Below are 23,786 nucleotides of genomic sequence, written 5' to 3' on the forward strand. Positions count from 1 at the left end.
TGATGGGAATGTAAATTAGTTCAACCATTCTGAAAGACAGTGTGACAACTACTCAAGGATCTAGAAATAGAAATACCATTTGACCCAGCAATCTCATTACTGGATATGTACCCAAAGGGTTACAAATCATTTTATTGTAAAAACACATGCACATATATGTTTATTGTGGCACTGTTCACAATAGCCAAGACTTGGAACCAACCCAAATGCACATCAATGGTAGACTAGATAAAGAAAATGTGGCACATAAACACCATGAAATACCTTGCAGCCATAAAAAATGATGAGTTCATGTCTTTTGCAGGGACATGGATAAAGCTGGAAACCATCATTCTCAGCAAACTGACACAAGAACAGAAAACCAAACACCACATGTTCTCACTCATAATTGGCTGTTGAACAACAAGAACACATGGACACAGGGAGAGGAACATCCCACACTGGGGCCTGTTGTGGGGTGGGAGTCTAGGGGAGGGATAGCATTAGGAAAAATTCCTAATATAGATGACAGGGTGATGCATGCAGCAAACCATCATGACACATGTATACCTATTTAACAAACCTGCACATTCTGCACATGTACCCCAAAACTTAAAGTATCATTTAAAAAAAAAGATTTTTTTTTTCATTCTAACTACATAAAAATTTTAGCAGGTTGTCATTTCATATATGTTGGCTTTTATTTCCTTATCTATTAAATAAATAGTTGGATTAGATAAACTTTTAAAATTTTAAATTTAAAAAAAAATTTGAGCATACACAATATATATATTTACGGGGTACATGAGATTATTTGATACAGGCATGAAATCTGAAATAAGCACATCATGGAGAATGGGGTATAGATTCCTTCAAGCATTTAGCCTTTCAGTTACAAATAATCTAATTACAATCTTTAAGTTATTTTAAAATATACAATTAAGATATTATTGACTATAGTTAACCATATTGTGCTGTCAAATAGTAGGTTCTTACTCATTCTTTCTAAATTGTTGGTACCCATTCACCATCCACACCTTCCCCTTCACCCCATAACCCTTCCCATCCTATGGTAACCATCCTTCTACTCTCTCTGTCCATAATGTCAATTGTTTTAATTTTTAGATCCTACAGATAAGTGAGAACATGAAATGCTTGTCTTTCTGTGCCTGGCTTATTTTAATTAATATAACGATCTTCAGTTCTATCCATGTTGTTGGAAATGACTAGATCTCATTCTTTTTTATGTCTGAATAGTACTCTGTTGTATATATGTAACACATTTTCTTTATCTATTCATCTGTGGATGAACACGTAGGTTGCTTCCAAGTCCTAGGTATTGTAAACCGTACTGCAACCAATATAAGAGTGCAGATATCTCTTTGATATGCTGATTTCTTTTCTTTACAATATATGCCCAGCAGTGGGATGGCTGGATCATATGATAGCTCAAGTTTTAGGTTTTGAGGAACCTCCCAACTGTTGTCCATAGTGGTTGTACTAATGTACATTCCCAACAACAGTGTACAGTGTTTCCTTTTCTCTACATCCTCAGCAGCATTTGTTATTGTCTCTTTTGGATATAAGCCATTTTAATTTGGGTAAGATGGTATCTCACTGCAGTTTTGATTTGCATTTCTCTGATGATCAATGACATTGGGTACCTTTTCATATGACCGTTTGCCATTTGTATGTCTTCTTTTGAGAAAAACCTATCCAAATCCTTTGCCCATTTTTTGATTGGATTATTATATTTCTTTTCCTATAGAGTTCTTTGACCTCCTTATATATTCTGTTTATTAATCCCTTGTCAGAGAGGTAGCTCACTTTAAAATTTACTAGTGTTACAAAACATCTTAAAACCCTATACTTCTCCCATCATCAATGTATGATTTAAATAAATGTAAAGCCTTAATAGAGGTTAAAATTCTATATATGCTATATAGAAGAGTTCATAGATTATCTCATCATTTTCAATAACTGATTATAATTGTTGACATAGACTTTCAAGGCCAATACATGTTTTTCTTATGTCCACTCTCAAGTCCCTCACAAATGTGTTGCTGAAATTCTCAAAGACTTATTTCATCTTTATATAAAGTATACAACTCTGATTTTTATAAATACATTTTCTCATGTGGATTTAACTCTGTTTCTCCATGGTAAGCATTCGATTATTCTACACTTTATTAATGGAGCCATGCAGAAGGGATATAATGGTACCCTGTATGGTATTCTTGAATATTTCTTTTCCATGCTAGGCAGCTCTGTTTATGAGACTTACTATAAAATAGTTTCTAGACTTTCATCCTCTCAATTTTTTTCTTCTTTGAGGTATTTTAGGTTATACACAATCTTTTTGCTGTATAGCTCTCAAAAGGAAACATAATATGCTTAGCCACAATCAATAATTGGTTTAAATAATATAAATGCAATTGGACAGAGCACATTAGAGGGAAAAAAAGTAAACATCACTTTGAGGAGTTTAATATAATGATAGTCAATCTGCATTTCAATTTAAAACAATTTTAAAATTAGAATAGAGTCTAAGGTACAATACAAAAAACAAGTCAGAATGACAGTATTCAAAGATTTATATTGACGTTCATTAAAAAAAGAATTTATGTTTTCCTTTATGTTCCTACTCATTAAAATGCTGATAACAGATATCATAAAGTTTTTAGTATAAAATTAGAACATTTAGACAGGATAAATAATTTACCCATCATACACTGTGTCATATTTTTGTTTGAAAAGGATTTCTGAAACAAATTGCAGTGTCATTAAACTGCATACTTATTTCACTTTGCTCAATGTCAGAAATGCTTAAAGTGATATACTTTGGAAACAGAGTCAAGGGAAGTTTAGACAGCTATGTATGAATTGATTTATTAAACCTACTTGCTAATGGCAAATGATGCAGCAGGTGAGGGCTCAAAGAAGGATTTATACACAAATAATAAAATTTCTTATAATATCATCTCAAGCATATATTTTTTGCTTTAAGTACATGTTTGTTTCTAACTTAATAAATTTTCCAGTGCTACTCCATATTTCAGCATTTTTACCCAATGAGGAATAATTAAAAGGAGTTGTTTTGGTTTACTTTTATAACTGAATTACTACTTAAGACATAGAAATATTAAATAAAAATTAATATAGTGTTTTCAATCCCACTAATACTACAACTCAATTTGCTGTATAACAAATCTCACCATTTTTATAATAAACTTTTAAAACTGACAAAACTATTTGGAAAAAAACCTCTAAAAATTATCTGCAAAAATAATCTAAAAATTATTACGTATAGCCTATTTAGAAATAATATAATCAAAGATATTATGTATTCTAGCTACACTTTTCCTGTATTATTTAAAAGTGCTCTTATATATTTTGAAAATTGAAGTAAATTTAATAATTGAAATCCTGAAAGTCAAACATGTAAATAACTCTGATAAATTCTATTTGAAAATATCTTGCTCCTGTAGGTTTTCCTGGTCAAATTCATAATAGTATCACAAAACATATCTGTTTGGACCTGTACCTCCCTGAAAATCATTTAGTTTTTATATGTATTAAATATTCCATAACTTTTTCACTTCTGTTATATATGACAAAACTATATTTCACCATGTTTTATTACATCTTTTTAAAATTTTTTTACAAGATAATTGCCTGTATTGGTCTTTAGAGTTTTAACCTTAAAGCCCATATTTTCAAAACTAAATTATTACCTTACTTACTGAATGACCCTAGGAGATCATGATTTCTAGGGTGTTACTTGTATCTTTTCATTGGTTGGGGAACTTAAAATTTAAAGTATAGATGAAGAGTAGCAAAGTATTATGTGTCAGACAACAAATCAGGTTACATCAATTTATAGGAAAACATAGAAATAGTGTTCTCATATACAGCTTGAAAAATACATTGAGAATAGTATTGGAATATGTAACTGGAAAAAGGATAATTATAATGATTGAACAATGAATGGCAATTTATTACCTATTAATCCTAAAGTTTAAGAAGATAATGAAAAAAAGCAAAGTTGAGGCCATGAATGAAATTGGAGGAAAAAAAGACCATAAACTAAAATGCATATTCTCTTTACTATTAGCACCCAATATGATAATGCTGAATGTATATTTAGTAGCTAAAATAAGATTCACAGATTGGAATTGCTAGATTAACTAATTAGTGTAAATGTAAAACAAATTAAAACCTTTTCTATGCACGAAAATACTACGTTAACAGAAGTAAAGTGCAAATGTATCATATTCTAATTTTCATGACGATTTTATGTATCACAATAACTCTTCAAATTATATGTAATTAACAATATTTGCCAAAACATATAACAGGGGAAATGTAAAGAGAAAATATTTGCCAAAAAATTATAAAAGGGGAAATATGGGGACTTTGCTTAAATCGGCCTAATTCTTCTGCAAAATAAAAAAAATAGAGCTTGAAAATATATAAGAAACATTAATTTGTGAACATTAGAGAGACAGTTGTAGCTAAATTTGAGGAATCAAGGTCCAAGGGAAAAGAAAACTACAATAATAGAAACCCAATATTTTGTGTACTTGTTTCTCACTTCCTCTGTGGCCTGGACACATTTGTCAATTTTTCATACCTGTGGAAGAGGTTAAGGAGTTGAGCAGAAATATTAAGAGTTGAATGGGGCTGGGAAACAAAAATTAGAATTCAGAACCTGGCAAAAAAGAAAAACTTTGGAAAATTCTCCAAGTTTCAAATTAGGAAACTTAAAGGGCTATCTCCTACAAGTAATGGAATATAGAAATCTATTAGTCTCTCACAAAACTTGTTATATCTCCATAGGAATAAGATCCAGAAATAGGAAAAACTCAATTATAGGCTCATCTTCACAAAGACTGTAACCCTGTTGTTGTTGTTGTTGTTTTTAATTAGTTCAACACTGATTGAATTAAGATCATTTTCTATCAGTGTGATTGTACAAAACAAAATAATTTGTGGGGACAGTAAGCATCAACCAAAACCTAAAATTGTATCAACAATTTTTTAGACACAATATTCTTTATGCAAGTAAAACTTACCCAGATATACCACAGATGTGATAACAAGACAGAAAACCAAGAGGAAAAAGCAGACAATAAAAACAAGCCCATTGAAGATATCAGACATGAAGTTTAAATAACCATGATAATATAATTTAAATAATAGAGAACAAGAGAAATAATTTTAGTATGGAATTAATATTTAGATTTTTAAAATAATCTAATGACAATTCTAGAACCATAACCTATATAATAGTTGATATCAAGTACTAGATGAACAAATGTAATAGCAATTTTGATGAGGCAAAAGAGGTTAGTAAAGATAAAATAGCAGAAAATATCCAGGTCAAAACCTGGAGAATAATTATAATAAAAAACAGGATAAGTGATATAAGAGGCAAACTGGCAAGGCCTAATATGTTAGAAAAAAAAAGAAGAAAATTGATAGAAATAATATTTGAAGAGATACTGCCGAAATGTTTCTAAGCTGTCAAAGATACGATCAGCAATTGAATCTCTGCACGCAGATTTTTTTTCCCAAAACAAAACCAAACTTAGGTACATCATAGTAAAATTGATGAAAACAGAAGACAAAGAAAACATTATAAAAGCAACCGAGGATTTACTTCAAAAATTACCTTGAAAATAATAACAATAAGACTAACTATAGATTTCTATAAAAATGAAGATACCAGAACACTCTCGAATGACATCTTCAGAGTTTTAAAGGATAAAACTTGAGCCTGAATTTCAAAATTCAGCAAATATATTCTTCAATAATGAAATCATAATAAATGCATTTACATAAATACAAAAACTGAGATAAAGACATTTTTTCAAGCAGAAAGAAAGGGTTCTCCACTCAAACAATTAAAAACTAAAGAGCAATAGAAATGGTTAATATTAGGATAAATCCACATGAATATTGGCTGTATTAAAAAAGCAATGACAGCATGTAGTGTTTAAAATACATGTCAAATTTAAATATATTTATGTTTAATATAAATATTTAATATATCTCAAAAGATAAAGTAGTAAGATATTTGCGATATTTAGAAGTAGAAAAGAAACAATTTGTATATGCACATTACAATTTCCATGGTAATGACTAAAAGATTAGTAATAGAATAAGTAACTTATAAGCTAATAAAAAAGTAAGAAATATCCACAAATAATCCAGAATAAAATTTTAAAAATAAAGGAAAAGAAATATACTGTACTATATATGGGACAAATACAAAGAGTAAAAAGGTAAATTCAAAAACAAATGTATTATTAATTGAATTGAAGGTAAGTAGAAAAATTCTAAATGTCATATATATTATATATTGTTAGGATTGCAAAATCAGTACAAGTGTATGTGGAATAGAAGAGCCATACCTTAAATAAAAGAATACAGAAAACATGAAAGTGAAAGAATGAACAGTGTTTGACCAAGAAAGCAAAAACGAAAAGAAAACAGGTATAGTTATATGAAAATCAGACAAAATAGACTTAAATAAAAAGTATTCTAGAGTTAAAGAATGATACTTGTTATGATAAAATGCTCAGTCCATGGGAAGATAAGATAATAATTCTAAGTGCATTAACAGTTAATACTTAGACTCATAGAAAACAAAACCTGACAGTAACAAGAAAACTGACAAATTTATACTTGAAATGGAAATTTTTAACCAAATCTCTGACAAACAGAAAAAGAGGAAAATAAATCAGCAAAAATAGAGGATATTTGAATAGCACAATTAAGAAAGATGCTATCATTTACATCTATTTATACAAAAGTTTCTATTCATTTAATGTAGTGTGATTGTCCAGCTGTCTTATAAGTGTTAAAATTTTGTGTTTGTGAATAACGAGCAGACAGTAGAAAACAAATACAAGTTACTCTATTTTCTACTGCATCAAAATTTGTGTTTTCAGTGTGGTTCTCTTGGCCTTGTAGTTAGTAGCCTCCTTAGACTTGGCTAAGAGAGCTGTCATCTGGGTTCTGCAATTTAGAAAACATCTGAACTGGTTCTCTTCTGACTGTTTTCTTTTTACAAGATAAAAGATCTCCAAGAGTAAGGCATGTACCCATCTGGACCTGGTGCCTCTCCCATATTCTCATGCTGAGTATACCTGAATTCTTATAAATCCCTGCCAAAATAGCTCCAAGCCTCTTTGCAGAGCCTGTAAGATCTCTTCACTGGGAGTCTCCTTCCAATGATTGACAACACCTGCGCATGTATACGTCTACAGAGCAGTGGCCCTAGCTATACGCAGGTGGGGGAAGTTGTCAGCAGAGCTTGAATTTGTGCACTGGGGTTCTCATGAAGAAAAGAGCTGAAAGTAGCAAGAAAAGATGGGAGCAGGCCACTGGCTTGGGTTAAGGTCAGGAGGCAGGCTCTTCCCTTGCCTCTAAATTATGCCCTGGAACAAAAAGTTTGAGAATATCAAACTTAAACATGGTCTTCTGCATTGTTATGAAATTATTATAATAATGATGAGAAGTTAAAACATTTTCTTTAACAGTTAGCTAGATTAATAATGGTTAAATGTTTAGATATTTATATATTAGTTATTGCAGCATAACACATGTCCCCAAACTTATTGGCTTAAACATTGACCTTTATCTACTTCTCCTAAGTCTATGGGTTCATTAAGAAATTCTTTGGGGATGGGCCAAGCATGGCTGATCTCTTGGTGGCGGTTAGCTAGTTGGTTGGCTGGGGTCTAGCTAGATTACAATGGTCTCAGCTGTTATGATTCAGCTTCACGCTATGAGGCTAGCCCACATGGTTTCACGGTAGTAACAGCATTTGAAGAACAGAGACATGCAAGGTCTTTTGAAGCCTAGTTTCAGAACTATGTATTATTAACATTGCATTGTATTAGCAAAAACAAGTCAGAGTCAGCTTGAATTTGTGTACAGGGAAATCCTATCACTTGACGAGAGAAGTTACAAAATCGCATTGCAGAGATGAGAATTTTGGAAGAAGTGGAAAACTGGGGCCATTTCACAACCAATCTACCACAGTCCATGTGTTTCGATTTGCACTCTTGCACTAAGCCCACATATGGTAGGCTGAGCCTGCTTGTAATTAATGGAATATCCTCCAAAAATCTGCCAATAGGCAACTGTCAGTTCTATACCTTTTGTGTTTTCTGCTAGAATTCCTCTATTTTGTGTTATTATGGTTATTTTAATAAAATTTGAAAATATTTATCTAAGGCAACTGGTAAGAAATTATTTAAAATAGATAGGTTTATCCATTTGTGTAAGATAAAAATGCAAGCATAATAAGTACACAGAAGAGCAACTTATTTTACATTATGGTAATAATTTTTAAACCCATTCCAGGGTTTAAACACTACAGCAATCCAGGACTCCTATTTTATACTTTAAAAGTTAATTTAAATTAGGGAATCCATAAATTTATCCTTGACTGTTTTCCAGTATTTCTGTGCTCTTCCCAAACAACTCTTTGAGGTTATGCTTTGAACAATTTTTTTTTTGTATCTACAATGGACATAATAAAGGTGAACTCTGATGCTTTGCTATAAAGAGAAACAGGCCAGGTATTCAGAGATATAATTGAGTCTAAAAGCACAAATCAGTGTCACTGCAGAAATTTCCCAATTGGTGGTGTTATTTCAAAGGCATTACCATCTAATAATCCTTTATTTTCTAATGTCAGTGAAGTATACAAGTAGATAAAAAATGAAATATAATACTTTGAGGTGTAATAAGAAAGAAAATAAAGAAAATAAAAACACTACTTGCAACCTAAAGAAAAAATACAGGAAATATTTAGAGTTTATTTAAACAAATCTTCATTTTTTAATCTTCCAAGTTATTTTTGAAAGATTTTTAGTTATTTGAATAATGTACCTGTTAACTGTAAAAAAAGAAAAAAGGAATATCTTTTGGGATAATTTTTATTTTATTTTATTTTATTTTTTTATTTTATTGGCCAGTCATGCTCTGTCGCCCAGGCTGGAGTTCAAGGGCACAATCTCCGCTCACTGCAACCACAACCTCCTGGATTCAAGCCATTCTTCTGCCTTAACCTCCCGAGTAGACACCACGCATAGCTAATTTTTGTATTTTTAATAGAAATGGTGTTTCACCATGTTGGACAAACTGGTGTCTAACTCCTGGCCTCAAGTGATCCGCCCACCTTCGGCCCCCCCAAGTGCTGAGATTACAGGAATAACCCACATTCAGATGATAGCAAATACCCAATTAGATGTTAAAGATGTCTTTATTTCCTCTTTTCTAGGGAGAGAATTGTTAAACAACTATCTTGAAATCATTAAGAAATAACCTGTTTTAGAAAGTCTGGGAAGCAAAAGACATAATTAAACCCTTCGGATTCTGAGGGTTCACCATAAAAATTTTTTAAAGCACTAGATGATACAGGTGAGGGGAGATAAGAGGGTGAAATCTATAGGAAGTACATTTATGGCCTGTAGGCTTTTGTGGGGGATGCTTCTGGAGCCAACTGATACCCATGTATATGACTTTTCGCAGGAAATAAAAAGGTATGAGTAGTTAAGTGCTACATCTTTGGATGGGATAGAGGAAGTCTCTTGACCAAAGGATGATAGCACGGTGTTCAAAGGCCTGTCTACTTATACTGAACCACAAACTCAACTGCAGCATATTTGAGAATTAAAACAATATAAGGGGTGGACTCATCAGACTTTAAAGCTTTCTCTGTTTACCTGTAGAAATTAGAATGATCAGTTTTGAATTGTTTAAGAAATGAGGACACTTGAATAATTCATGGGGTTCTGAAAAAAGAATTGATGGCGGCACTTTGGGACGCTGAGGCAGGCGGATCACAAGTTCAAGACATTGAGACTCTTCTGGCCAACGAGGTAAAGCCCTGTTTCTACTAAAAATACAAAAATTAGCCAGGTGTGGTAGCCCGCACATGTAGTACCAGCTAATAGGGAAGTTTAGGCAGGAGAATCGCTTGAACCCGGGAGGCAGAGGTTGCAGAGAACCGAGATTGCAACACTTCACTCCAGCCTGGCGACAGAGCAAATAAAAATAAAAATTTAAAAAGTTAATGGGCCTTAAGCAATGAATTAGGAAAATTAAGAGGAGGTGATGATCCTCTCTGCCTCAAATTTAACAACCAATTAATAAACATTAGAATTTAATCTGAGAAACCATTATGTTCGAATTTCTTTATTTTCTTGAGATGACATGGACATTGGGAATAAAGCTTTCAAACGTTTGCGATGTGGATGATGTGTCATAGAAGAAGGAAGATGATAACAAACAGAATACCTTCCCTCAGCCAGTCCCCAGGGACTGAGCTTGGCTCACCACAGGGAAAGGAATAAGGGCAGAAGACAAATTGTTTCATAAGAGACACTTTGAAGCTTTGACACAAGCAGTGCTGAATCAGGGCCCATGTGCTGACATACAATTCAGATATAGAAATTGGCCACTTTCCCCCACTCTATATTTCTGGCATCTGCTCAAATTTAGTACCTCAGGGGTTATGGTACCTACCATGGGAGGAGCGACATTGCCACTGAAGGGACAGCAGTCACCAACACCAGCCACTGGCCTGCCCGGCAGAACAGCTCTGCAAAGAAATCAGACCAGAGCAGATATTTTTCTGATTCCACCCAGAAAACTTCTAGGGCCTACCAGAAACAACTGGCAGAGAGTTTGAAGCAGACCTTGATTTCCTCAAATTATGCAAAAAACAAGCCAGCAATATTTGAGAACTTATATTAGTGTGACCTGGTTGGACCTACAAACTCAGAAGGAATGACATCTGGTTTCAAATCAATTATTGAATATGTATGTGCTGTTCAAGGTGTACTTTTTCCTGTACTTTTCAAGGGTGAATAAATGTTTTGTTTTGCCTTGACTTTTAAAACACAATTATTAAAAATTGATTTAGGGGAAGTCACATGAGTGTGAATTGTTCTCTCTCTGATCCACTCAGTGTCATAAACTGTATAACTGAGTATTCCCGATGCTGCTCAATAAATGTCTATTAATCTGAGGTGAAATAAATAGGAAAATCTGGGACAACATGGGAAAATTACCCAAGGAGGAATTTAGGAAACTTAGCAGAGTGTTACAACAACAAACATTGCAGAGAGAGAAGGAAGTTTTCATTTTTGCATTGATAGGATGAGATTGTTGTTAATTATACCACCCTAAATTATATTAAAGTACACTGGTTTATGGTGTGTAAGTGTAAGGTAATATGATCTAATCTTTCTCTAGTTTTTCTATATGGTAGGTGCTAGATTAAGTAATTTGGAATTATCATGTGATTTAATCCTCTCGAGGATACTATTATGAAACTATTTTTACAATCCTTTATTTTCCATAGTAAGACATTAAAGAATAGAGTATTTAATAATTTTGGTGGCGATTAATAATTTAATAATTTTAGTAGCCAGGCAAGATGGCTGGCGGAAAAGCTACAAAGGGACCAGTGAAAGGAAGCTACTGAGGGCTGAAGTGAAAGGAAGCTGGGCACCCAGGATGGGGCTACTGCACACCAGGACTTATTCCTGGCTCCTAAAATCTCTCGGGGAACAGATGACTTGAATGGGCAAGGAGCAACCTGCTCTCGCCACGAGCCTCGGCAATCCAGGCAGGAAGAGATTCCTCTACCACAGTGAACCCTTGCACTGGCAGGGAGAAGTGCTTTGAGAGGTGCTAGGGGCAGCATACAAGCCAGGGCAGAGCCCAGTGGGAGCATCTGTAGTGAAGCATAGCAAGGGGTGTTCACAGGCTCCACTTGCTCCTATAGGAGACTTTAGCCCGAGAAGAACTGTCCAACCTGAACTCCGCAGCACAGCTGGCCATTGGATGAGGGTGGTCTGACCTGACTACTCCTTGGTCTACTGGCCTCTCCGGTATCCCAACTGGGCCATGCCTATTTGTAGTGCAGCCTTGGGTGCCCTGGTATCCCATATCACAGCTCCTGCACTAGGGGACCATGTTTGACCAGCAGAGAACTTCAACAGATCAGCTACTGCAGCCACACATCAGGCCACCTGGATCCTCCCTCACCCTAAGCGGCCACCCCCATCTGTATGAATCACACATAGGACGCACACAGATCTGTGCCCACCAGCATCCTTTCCCTCTTATAACACAACCACCAGCATGACCACATGCATAGTTGCCAGTGGGAACCTTCACCCACCTGAGTCATGCTGCCTCTGCCACTATAGGGAGACAGGCACCCTGGCAGAGCCAATAAGCATGCACTGTGACACACTGCTGCTGCGGCCGCTGATGTCACTGCACATGCTAACAAGGAAGGGTTCCACTGTCACCACACTACAAAATGCTTTGACCGACACCACCTATTGGAGTGTAGTGACCAGCCTTTCTGGAGCACCCTGACTCCCTAGCACAGTGGATTACTAACCACAAGAAGCCAGATAACAAAGTTGGGGCCCAATATAAGTCACCCAAAGCTAGAGCATGCAATCTAGAAGTTGGCAGCTGTGAGCTGGCTCCCAAAAATCTTCCAGAAACAAAGCCAGTCGGCCAAACTCACTTTTTACCACAATCAAACCCTCAAGGCCATCAAATAGGATAAAAGAGGAAACAACCCATCCAAAAGCAGCAACTTCAAAGATGGGAGGAACATCTGCCCGCAAAGATGAGAAAGTACTGATAGAAGAACCCTGACAATGTAAAAAGCCATGCTGTCTTCTTATCTCCAACTAACTGCCCCATCTCTGCCCTTTTTATCTCCAACTAACTGCCCCATCTCTGCAGCAAGAGTTCTGAATCATTCTGAAATGGCTGAAATGACAGAAATAAAATTCAGAATATGGGCAGGCATGAAGATCACTGAGATTCAGAAGTACATTAAAACCCAATCCAAGGAAGCTAAGAATCACAATAAAACAATGCTGGAGCCGCCAGACAACATTGCCAATATGGAAAAGAACTCAAAGAACTGAAAAACACACTACAAGAATTTCATGATGTTATCACAAATATTAATCACAGAATAGATCAAACAGAATAAAGAATATTAGAGCTTTAAGGCTGGCTTTCTGAAATAAGACAGTCAGATAAAAATAGAGAAGAAAGAATAATAAAGGATTAACAAAACCTACAAGCAATATGGGATTATGTAAAGAGACCAAATCTATGACTCATCGGTGTCCCTGAAAGACATGGGAAGAATGGAAACAACTTGGAAAATATATTTCAGTGTATCATCCACAAGAACTTTTGCAACTCAAGTAGAGAGGCCAACATTCAAATTCAGGAAATGAAGAGAATGCCAGTAAGATAGTTCATGTGAAGATCGTTCCCAAGACAGACAATCATCAGATTTTCCACAGTCGAAATGAAAGAAAAAATAGGAAAGGTAGCTAGAAAGAAAGGTCAGGTCACCTACAAATCGAAGCCCATCAAATAACAGCAAACCTCTCAACAGAAACCCTACAAGCCAGAAGAAATTAGGGGTCAATATTCAATATTTTTAAAGAAAAGAAAGTCCAACCCAAAATCTCATATGCGGCCAAATGAAGATTCATAAAGCAAAGGAGAAATAAGATCATTTACAGACAAGCAAATGCTGAAGGAACTGCTATCATTGTATATGCCTTATAAGGGCTCCTTCAGGCGCTCTGAAGCTCTTCCTTCAGGAAGCACTAAACATGGATAGGAAAGACCATTACCAGACACTACAAAAAAAATCACCCTTAAGTACACAGACCAGTGACACTATAAAGCAGTCACGTAAACAACTCTGCATAATAACTAGCTAATATCTTGATGACAGGATAAAACCCATATCAATAGTAACTTTGAATGTAAATGGTCTAAATTCCCCAACTGAAAGGCACAGAGTGGCAAGCTGGATGAAGAAAAAGACCCAACTGAATACTGTCTTCAAGAGAACCATCATATATGCTATGTAATCCATGGGCTCAGAATAAACGGATGTTGAAAAATCTACAAGCAAATTGAAAACAGATAAAAGCAAGGGTTACAATTCTAATTTCAGACAAACAGACTTATAGCAGGAATGACCAAAAAAGACAAAGAAGGGTATTACATAATGATAAAGGATTCAATTCAGCAAGAAGATCTAACTATTCTAAACATATATACACTCAACACAGGAGTACCCAGATACATAAAGCAAGTTCTTACAGACCTTTAATGATACTTAGACTCCCACACAATGATAGTGGGGGACTTACACCCCACTGATAGTATTAGACACATTGACAAAGCAGAAAATTAACAAAGATATTCAGATCTGCTCTCAACACTGGGTCAAATGAACTTGGTAGACATCTACAGAATTCTCCACCCAAAACTAGCAGAATATAAATTGCTTTCTTGGCCACATGGCACATACTCTAAAACTGACCACATAATCAGGCAGAAAACAATTCTCATCAAAGGTAAAAGAACTGAAATCAAAATAACCACTAAACAGACCACAATGAAATGCAGTTAGAAATTAAGACTGAACAAAATCACTCAAAACCAAACAATTACATTGAAATTAAATAACTTACTCCTGTATGACTTTGAGGTAAATAATGAAATTAAGGCAGAAATCAAGAAATTCTTTGAAACTAATCAGAACAAAAATAGAACATATTAGACTATCTGGGACATAGTTAAGGAAGTAACTGTTAGGAGGAAAATTAATAGAATTATACACCCAACACCCAATCAAAAAGTTAGAAAGATTTTAATTTAACAACCTAATATCACAACTAAAAGAAGTAGAGAGAAAAGAGCAAAACAATTCCAAAATTAGCAGAAGACAAGAAATAACCAAAATTGGAGCTGAATGGAATGCAATTGAGCCATAGGAAACTATCAAAACGATCAACAAATCCTGAAGTTGTTTTTTTGAAAAAATTAATAAAATAGGTAGGCAGAAGCTAGACAAATGAGGAAAGAGAGAAGATCCAAATAAACACAATTAGAAACAAGGGGGATATTACTGCTGATCCCACAGAAGTATAAATTATTATCAGAGACTATTAGGAACATCTTTATGCAAAAAAACAAGAAAGTCTGGAAGAAATGGGTCAACTCTCCCACGACTGAACCAGAAGAAACTGAATCCCCATATGGAGCCATAATGAGCTCCAAAATTGAATCAGTAATAAGCAAGCAACCAACCAAAAAAATCTGTGACCATACAGATTCACAGTCAAATTCTACCAGAAGAACAAAGAAGAGCTGGTACAATTTTTACTGAACTATTCCAAAAAAATTAAGAAGGAGGGACTCCTCCCTCCAAAATTTGCCAGAGACACAACAAAAAAGAAAACTTCAGACCAATATCCCTGATGAACATCAATGTAAAAATCCTCAACAAAATACTGGCTAACTGAATGCAGCAGCAGATTCAAAAGCTTATCCACTATGATGAAGTAGGCTTTATACCTTGGATGCAAGTTGGTCAACATACACAAATCAATAAATGTGATTCATCACATAAACGGAACCAAAGACAAAAACCACATGATTATGTCAATAGATGAAGAAAGGGTTTTCTATAAAATTCAACAATCCTTTACGTTAAAAACTCAATAAACTAGATACTGAATGAACATCCCACAAAATAATAAGAGCTCCCTATGACAAACCCACAGCAAACATCATAATGAATGGGCAAAAGCTGGAAGCACTCCCCCTTGAAAATTGGCACAAGACAAAGATGGCCTCGCATACACTTCCTGTTCAACATAGTATTGGACGTCTTGTTCAGGGCAATCAGACAAGAGAAAGAAATAAACTATATCCAAATAGAAAGAGGGGAAGTCACCCTGTCCCTGTTTGCAGACAACATAATTCTGTATCTAGAAAAGCCCATAATCTCAGTCCAAAATCTTCTTAAAGCTGATAAACAACTTTAACAAAGTCTCAGGATACAAAAATCAATCTTAAAAATAACTAACATTCCTATATATCAATGACAGTCAAGCTGAGAAGCAAATCAGGAATGCAATTCCATTCACAATTGCCACAAAAAAAAAAGTTGAGACCTAGAAAAACAGCTAGTTATGCAGGAAAAAAGATCTCTACTAGGAGAATTACACCACACTGCTCAAGTAAATCAGAGATGACCCACAAATAAATGAAAAAACATTCCATGCTCATGGGTAGGAAGAATCAATATAATTTAAATGGCCATACTACTCAAAGCAATGTATAGATTCAGTGCAATTCCTATTAAACTACCAATGACATTCTTCACAGTACTAGGACAAAAAAAAAAACAAAAAACTATTTTTAAATTAACTTGGAACCAAAAGAGACCAAATAGTCCAGGCAATTCTCAGCAACAAGAACAAAGCTGAAGGCATCAAGCTACCTGACTTCAAACTATACTACAGGGCTACAGTAATCAAACAGTGTGGTGCTGATATAAAAACAGACACAGACCAATGGAACAGAACAAAGAACCCAGAAATAAGGTTGCCTACAGCTCTCTTTCCTTTGAAAAACCTTATAGAAACAAGCAATGTGGGAAGGACTCCCTACTCAATACATTGTTCTAGGATAGCTGGCTAGCCATATGCAGAAGATTGAAACTGGACCCTTTCCTTACAACATATACAAAATTCAACTCAAGTTGAATTCAAGACTTAACAATAAGACCCAATATTATAAAAACTCTGAAAGACAACCTAGGAAATATCATTCTGAACATAGGAATAGGCAAAGATTCCATTATAAATATGCCAAAAGCAATTGCAAAAAGAAAACAAAAATTGACAAATGGGATCTAATTAAACTAAGGATCTTCTGCACAACAAAATAAACTAGCAATAGAGTAAACAGACAACCTATAGACCAGGAGAAATTTTTTGCAAACTATGCATCTGACAAAGGTCTAATAACAGGGTCTGTAAGGAACTTAAATACATTTACGAGAAAATAACAAGCAGGCTGGGCACAGTGGCTCATGCCTATCTATAATCCCAGCACTTTTTAGGAGGCCAAGATGTGCAGATCACCTGAGGTCAGGAATTTGAGACCAGCCTGACCAATATGGAGAAACCTTGTCTCTACTAAAATTACAAAATTAGTCAGGCATGGTGATGCATACCTATAATCCCAGCTACTCAAGAGGCTGAGGCAGGAGAATCACTTGAACCTGGGAGGTGGAGGTTGCAGTGAGCCGAGATCATGCCATCACACCCCAGCCTGGGCAACAAGAGATAAATTCCATCTCTAATAATAATAATAATAACAAACAACCCCATTGAAAAGTGGGCAAAGGACATGCACAGGTATTTCTCAAAAGAAGACATACACGTGACCAACAAACATACGAAAAAACGCTTGACATCATTAATCATTAGAGAAGTGCAAATCAAAACCACAATGAGATACTACCTCATACCTGTTAGAATGGCTATTACTAAAATGTCAAAAAATAGCAGATGCTGGTGAGGTTGCAGAGAAAATGGAAAACATACACTTTTGCTGGTAGTACAGATTAGTTCAATCATTGTGGAAGGCAATGGGGTAATTCCTCAAAGAGCTAAAAGCAGAATGACCATTCAACCTAGCAACCCCCATTACTGTGTATATATCCAAAGGAATAGAAATTGTTTTGTCATAAAGACACATGCTCATGTATGTTCATTACAGTGCTATTCACAACAGCAAAGACATGGAATCAACCCAAATGCCCATCGGTGGTAGACTGGATAAAGAAAATGTGGTTCATACACACCATGGAATACTATGCAGTCATAAAAAAGAATGAGTTCATGTCCTTTTCAGGAACGTATATGGAGCTGAAAGCCATCATTTTTGGAAAACTAATGCAGGAACATAAAACCAAGTACTGCATGTTCTTGCTTACAAGTCAAAGCTAAATGATGAGAACACAAGGACACATACAGCAGAACAACAGACACTGGAGCCTACCAGAGGGTAGTGGGTTGGAGGAGGGAGAGGGTCAGGAAAAATAACTAATTGGTACCAGAATTAATACATGATTTATGAAATAATCTGTACAACAAACCCCCCACAACACGAGTTTACCTAAATGGCAAACCTCCACATGTTTCCCTAAACTTAAAATAAAAGTGAAGAAAATAAGTTTGGTGAGATACCTGTCCATAACTCTGAAGGCTCTGATAATTGTCGCCTCTTATGAGCTAAGAAGTTTGTGTGCCACATTTTCATGGATGCTGGCAAAAAGTACAATACTTCTGGGTCAGAAATCAATTACTAATTATTTATTGCACAGCAAACATCTAAGTTTCATCTTTGTGTCAGACCCTTTGCCTCCAAGTTTCACATGGGCAATATGGAAGAACCAAGTTGGATGCTGTATGCAAAGTGAGTCTGCATTACTACTGAGAAAATCCGAACCTGTGGAACCTGATGCTTTATGATGGATAATTAAGATAACCTGCTTAACTTTTGCTCTGGAAAAGGGGTCTTTTTTATTTTGCTGACTTTAATTTACTATATCTTTTTATCCTACTTCAGAGGAAGACACTCTATAATCCGAGACTGACCACTATACCAACATCATTGAAGAGATCCTCTGGAATATCAAGGAGTTGGTGCTCTGCTTGCAGAAGGTGCAGAGAGAAATCCATTGAAAATTATTTTCCGAAAATATCTACTTCTCATTTCTGTATTATCCTGCTTTCTTATGAACTTTCTCATGAGTATGCCATTCTGTCACTAGTCTGATTCATACTCAGTTATTAATAGGAGAGATATGATTTAAACTCAAATACTGACTCTGATGTCTCCAAAAAAAAATTCAAAGGGTACTAAGAATCTGAGGTAGTTCATATACTTGGCACTAAGTAACTAACAGAGAAAGAACTCAAGCTTCTTGGTTAAAAAGATAAGACTAATTAGGAGAAGAAAATTGTGTAAGCTTGAGATCAGAGAGTTAGAACATTCATTTTGCTATATTTATTCTCCTGGGGATTTTGCAATATCTGCATAGAAATCAAAACTATGTCTTAATTTTAAATGTAACTTTGTTTGACAACTATAATTTCTGAAATGTTTCTTTTTAAAAGGTGTATTGTTTCATTCAATAAATATATATTTTACATAAATACATAAAATTATAGGAAGATATATAGAGAATATTTTTTAAAGCGATTGTTATATATATGTATATATAATTTCTGAGACTTTGATAAGTTTGTTTTATATTTATTTTCTGTCAAACACAGCAAGTCTAAAATGAGTAGAAGGAAGGAAAATCACAGCTGTTGTCAGATTACTAAAGAGGAAAGTTCAAGGAAATGCACAGGTAGTATTTTCTTTCACATTTCTAATTTTGTGATAGCTTGTTTGTTAATTTTTTTTGGTAGTTTGACCATTTTATTATTAATTCTTTTAGAAGAATCACATCATGACATTTCAGTTCTGTTTTCTTCTTTCTCTTTTTTCTGCATTATAATTCTTTAATCTCTGCTGCTCTATTTTTAATCTAACCATTTTAGTGTAGACTTCTGGTATCTGTTCCAATAAGTAGTATGGTTCCCAGAGAATCTGGAGTGACAACAATTTATATATATACATATTTTCCACATAAGGAAATTTTAGTCAACAATGAATTGCATGTATGGCAGTGGTCCCGTAAGGTTTTAATACCTATTTTTACTGTACCATTTCTATATTTAGATATGTTGGAATACACAAATACTTACTATGTGTTACAATTGCCTACAGTATTCAGTACAGTAACATGCTGTACAGCTTTATAGCCTAGGAGCAATAGATACCCTATATATCATAGATGGATTGTAGTCTATAACTTCTGGTTAGTTTTTGTAAGTATAACTTATGTTTACACAATGATGAAATTGCCTAATGACACATTTCTTAGAATATATCTCTGTCATTAAGTGACACATCACCGAATACATGTGTTTTAATATAAAAGAATTTCTAAGCACTACTAAGTTTCTAAGTTAGTTTCTAAGAAACTACTAAGTTTCTAAGCACTATTATAGATAAAAATTTTCAAGTCTCAAAATGTTTTTATTCTACCATTCCTGTGAGGAATAGAGCAGAGTGGTTTGCACAGGAGCACATATTTTTGAAGTAGCTAAGGGCAACAAAATTATGAAAGTTGAAGAAAAAATATTGGGAAAAACTTTAAGAGGGTGATGCATAGAATAATTATTATTTATACTTCAAGAAGGGTTGGACTCTGGCAGCTTTCAGAGGGCTTGCATCTCTGGACTCAACCCTCAGGAGTTTTCTGAAGCTTACAGATTTCGGAATCTCTGGGTGTGGAGAAGACTTTGCTCCCCACAGGACAATCATTCAAATAAAATCAAACAATTTTCTTCTTTGGGCCTTGGCTTTTTATAAAGCTTTTTATAAAAAAATAGAAAAGTGCACTGAACCCAGCAGTTGTTCTTTAATTCTTTGGGGGTTAGAAAAGAAAGAGAAATGCCATTTTGTTTTCAGTTTGGGGGTTATCTTGACTTGATCTGAAGTTTGGATTTAGATTTGTTTGTGTTTGATGTATGTTTTAAAATCAGTGAATACATACATTGTATTTTTTATATATATTCTAAAAGTTCCTCCTCATTACATACACATATATACTCATATATATGCATAAACATATGTAAAGAATATACATGGGGAGTGTGTAATGTGTGTATATTAAGATATAGTTGAGAGTAAAATCTAACATGAACTATGGGTTGTCACATGGACGAGGATGAAGGATGTTCCCCTCAATATTTTAAAACACAAAAAGGGCAGGTCAGTTTCCAAAGTGATATAAATCCAGCAATATAAATCCATATATTTTGTTTTATATCACATTTCCACATGGCAAGGTTGGATTCTAAATTATTAAATTCATAATTTAACTTTGGTAAAGTTCTAACTGATGCCACCTGTCCTTCAACATATAACAGTGTATCACTTCCTATCAATCCAGAGGGACAAATTCCCTAGGATCACAAGCAACAGACACAAGGAAATGACATGGCAATGATGCTCATAACAGTCATGCAGGAACATAAGGTGGAAAAGGAATATACCTCTAGCCCCACAGAAGAAAATCTATTCCTCCTAACTCTGCTGTGCAAAATGGGCTTATTTAAAGCAACTGGAAATTTTCCCCAGCTGTCCTCAGGACAGCAACCTTAGAGGAGTCACTTCTAAGAAATATGTTTTTGTTTCTTTGGCTTGATGCTAAATAAGGTCCTTGATTAGAAAGAATTCTGGTCATTTTCAGCAAATGCAACATGCTCTAGCTGACTTACCCTGAACTAAGGAAGAAGTGGTCTGCATCTCTTTAAGGGAAACGCTACAAGACGCATTTTAAGAAAAAAATGGCACAGGTAGGAAATTAGATGGTGGAATAGATTTTGAAGCCCCTTTCCTAAAAATGTAGCTTTGTAACAAACATAAAAAATTTCCTGGATGTGGCTTTCCATCATTCTGTACACATATAGTGGGAGAATACAAAGCAGGTTTGCTAACCACCAATCCCAAAAGATGGCTACCACTGTGTGGAAAATAGTAAAGACCATCACTATGCCAGTCACCATCACTGTGCCCATTACTGCCCAAGACGGATGATGTCCTGACTGCACATGCTCCACTTTGCATCACAGCTGAAGGATCCCAAAAGGGTGCCCACCCCAGATTATGTACCACAGGAGCCATGTGACACACTGGGCCCAGCTTTGAAAAGCATCCTGCTTCTATGGGAGAAAGGAACAAAGACCAGGCTGTTTCCCCAAGATGTGACATTCCCTAGGAAGAACAGAAGCAAGGGATGTGCTGTTTCAGAGAGCTCCTCCCTGTCTCAGAATATCGTATTCTCAGTACATTCTACAGTATTCTTAAAAATTACAAGCAAGAAAAGGCGAGAACTGGGTTGGTCCAAGGCTGCCAGAAGAGCTGTCTTCTGGAGAGGAAGGGACATTTCTGCCTCTATTTTGCTATACCTATGTTTACACCTATTATTATATCACAGGCTATAGAAAACCAGACTATTCAGGGTTTAAGATACCACTGTTTTAAAGCAAAGTGATATGGTATAGATAGTTTCACAAAATGTTAAGAAAATATTTGAAAGGCTACATAGTTTTGCAAGTTTCTGAAAAGCAACCTTCTGGTAAGTTTGGATTTCCAAATCCCAAGTTTAAAATGTACTCAGTCATATATATTCCTCACAAAAGAACTTCTTTGACCTAAGGAAGTATTATTGATATTAACAGAAGAGTGAATCAAATTCTCAAGAATTTTAGAAGTTTGAGAAAATGGCTTACATTGTTGAAGGATGTAGAATCCTAAAATATACAAAGTAAGCCTGAAATACTAAAAAAAAAACAAAAACAAAACAAAAAAAAAACAACAACAAAAAAAACAATTTACAATATTTAAAAGGCATATAATATGAAAGACACTTTATCTCATCTTAAAGGAAAAGACTTTATTCACAAGGAGTAAGCTCTACTTTAGAGAGATCTTTTATATTTTCTCTAGGCAGAAGCTCAAATCCTTTATATCATAAGGGAATATATGATTTCTCAGATAAAGATTAACAGCTCCCATTATAAGTTTTTTAATGGGTAAAAGCTTATCACATTTTAGAAGGTTCTGTTTATGTTTTATTATTTTATTTTCATTTTCCCCTGCAATTGTTTCTTGTCAACTATATCTCAGACATTATCCAGCATGCTACTCACCCATGTAATTTGAATAGTTGAACTCAAGGTCTTTTCCAGGTGATTAGAACTGTTGAAGGATACTAAAATTTGAACTTGTGAGACACCTTTGTGAGGACAGTGGCTCTTTACTGTTTGCTAGTAATTAAATTTGCTGCCTCTGTAGTTCTTCAATGTATGATGTTGAGTGCCACGCATGTTGCAAACATGATACTGATGTTGCAGGGACTCAAAAATGACTGCGATAGGACCTTTAACTCTAGTGACCAACCCTGAGAAAGAGATGACAACATATATTTGCACACCTTCATACAGCAACCACCTCACCAATGACCCCAACATATACACATCTAGGTAATTCAGACTTGAAATACTCATCACTTTAAAAATGGGAATGCCTATCTCATGTTTATTATTTATAACTATATTTAGCAATTAATTTGACTAAGAAATACACTAACAGTTAAAATTTGGGAAAAAAAATAGTATGAAAACATTAATTAGAAAGCCTTGCTCTTTTCCTCGCCTCTAGGTACCCTGTTCTTTTCCTTTAAGGCAGCTGACATTACTAATACCTTGTGCATCTCCTCAGGGATATTCTGTAGGTATATAAATAAGTCACTTTTTCTTACTCAGATGGAAATGCTCTTCCCACACTGTTAGACACTTGTATCAGTTAGGCACCATACAAGTTTTGCTAAGAAGTTCTTCATTCTTATTCCATTGAGTGGATGTGCTATGTTTTAATTAGTCACTTACTGATGAGCATTTAGATCTTTTGGATTCCTTTCCCCCAGCTTGTTACCATTAAAAATAATGCTGAAAAAAATAAGTTTGTAAACCCCTTATTTCACACATGCACTATTGTATTAGAATTACTACATTCAGGACATGCGTGTTTATAATTTTGATAAAGATTGTCAAATTTCCCTCAGTGGAGAATACACCCACTTAAATTCCACCAGCAATGTAAGAAAATTAGTTTTCCCCACAACTTAGCCAAAGCAATATTTTACAAATTTTTTATATTTGCAAATTAGGTAGGTGAAAAATGGATCATAAATGTAGTTTGAATGTGCATTTTTCTTGAGTGGAGTTTCTACA

At 34.8% G+C, this 23,786-nt stretch overlaps 1 long non-coding RNA gene across 2 annotated transcripts in view; it reads right to left on the reverse strand.

Annotated features, from left to right (window-relative positions):
• LOC141580868 (uncharacterized) overlaps nt 1–23,786 on the reverse strand; it is a 108,477-nt gene that overhangs the window by 71,008 nt on the left and 13,683 nt on the right. For both annotated transcript variants that reach the window (XR_012513272.1, XR_012513271.1), the window contains exon 2: nt 10,525–10,600. This is a non-coding gene — a long non-coding RNA (uncharacterized LOC141580868). The remainder of the gene's footprint in view (nt 1–10,524; nt 10,601–23,786) is intronic.

This window comes from Saimiri boliviensis, chromosome 1, assembly GCF_048565385.1.
Source record: "Saimiri boliviensis isolate mSaiBol1 chromosome 1, mSaiBol1.pri, whole genome shotgun sequence".
Taxonomy (NCBI): Eukaryota; Metazoa; Chordata; class Mammalia; order Primates; family Cebidae; genus Saimiri; species Saimiri boliviensis.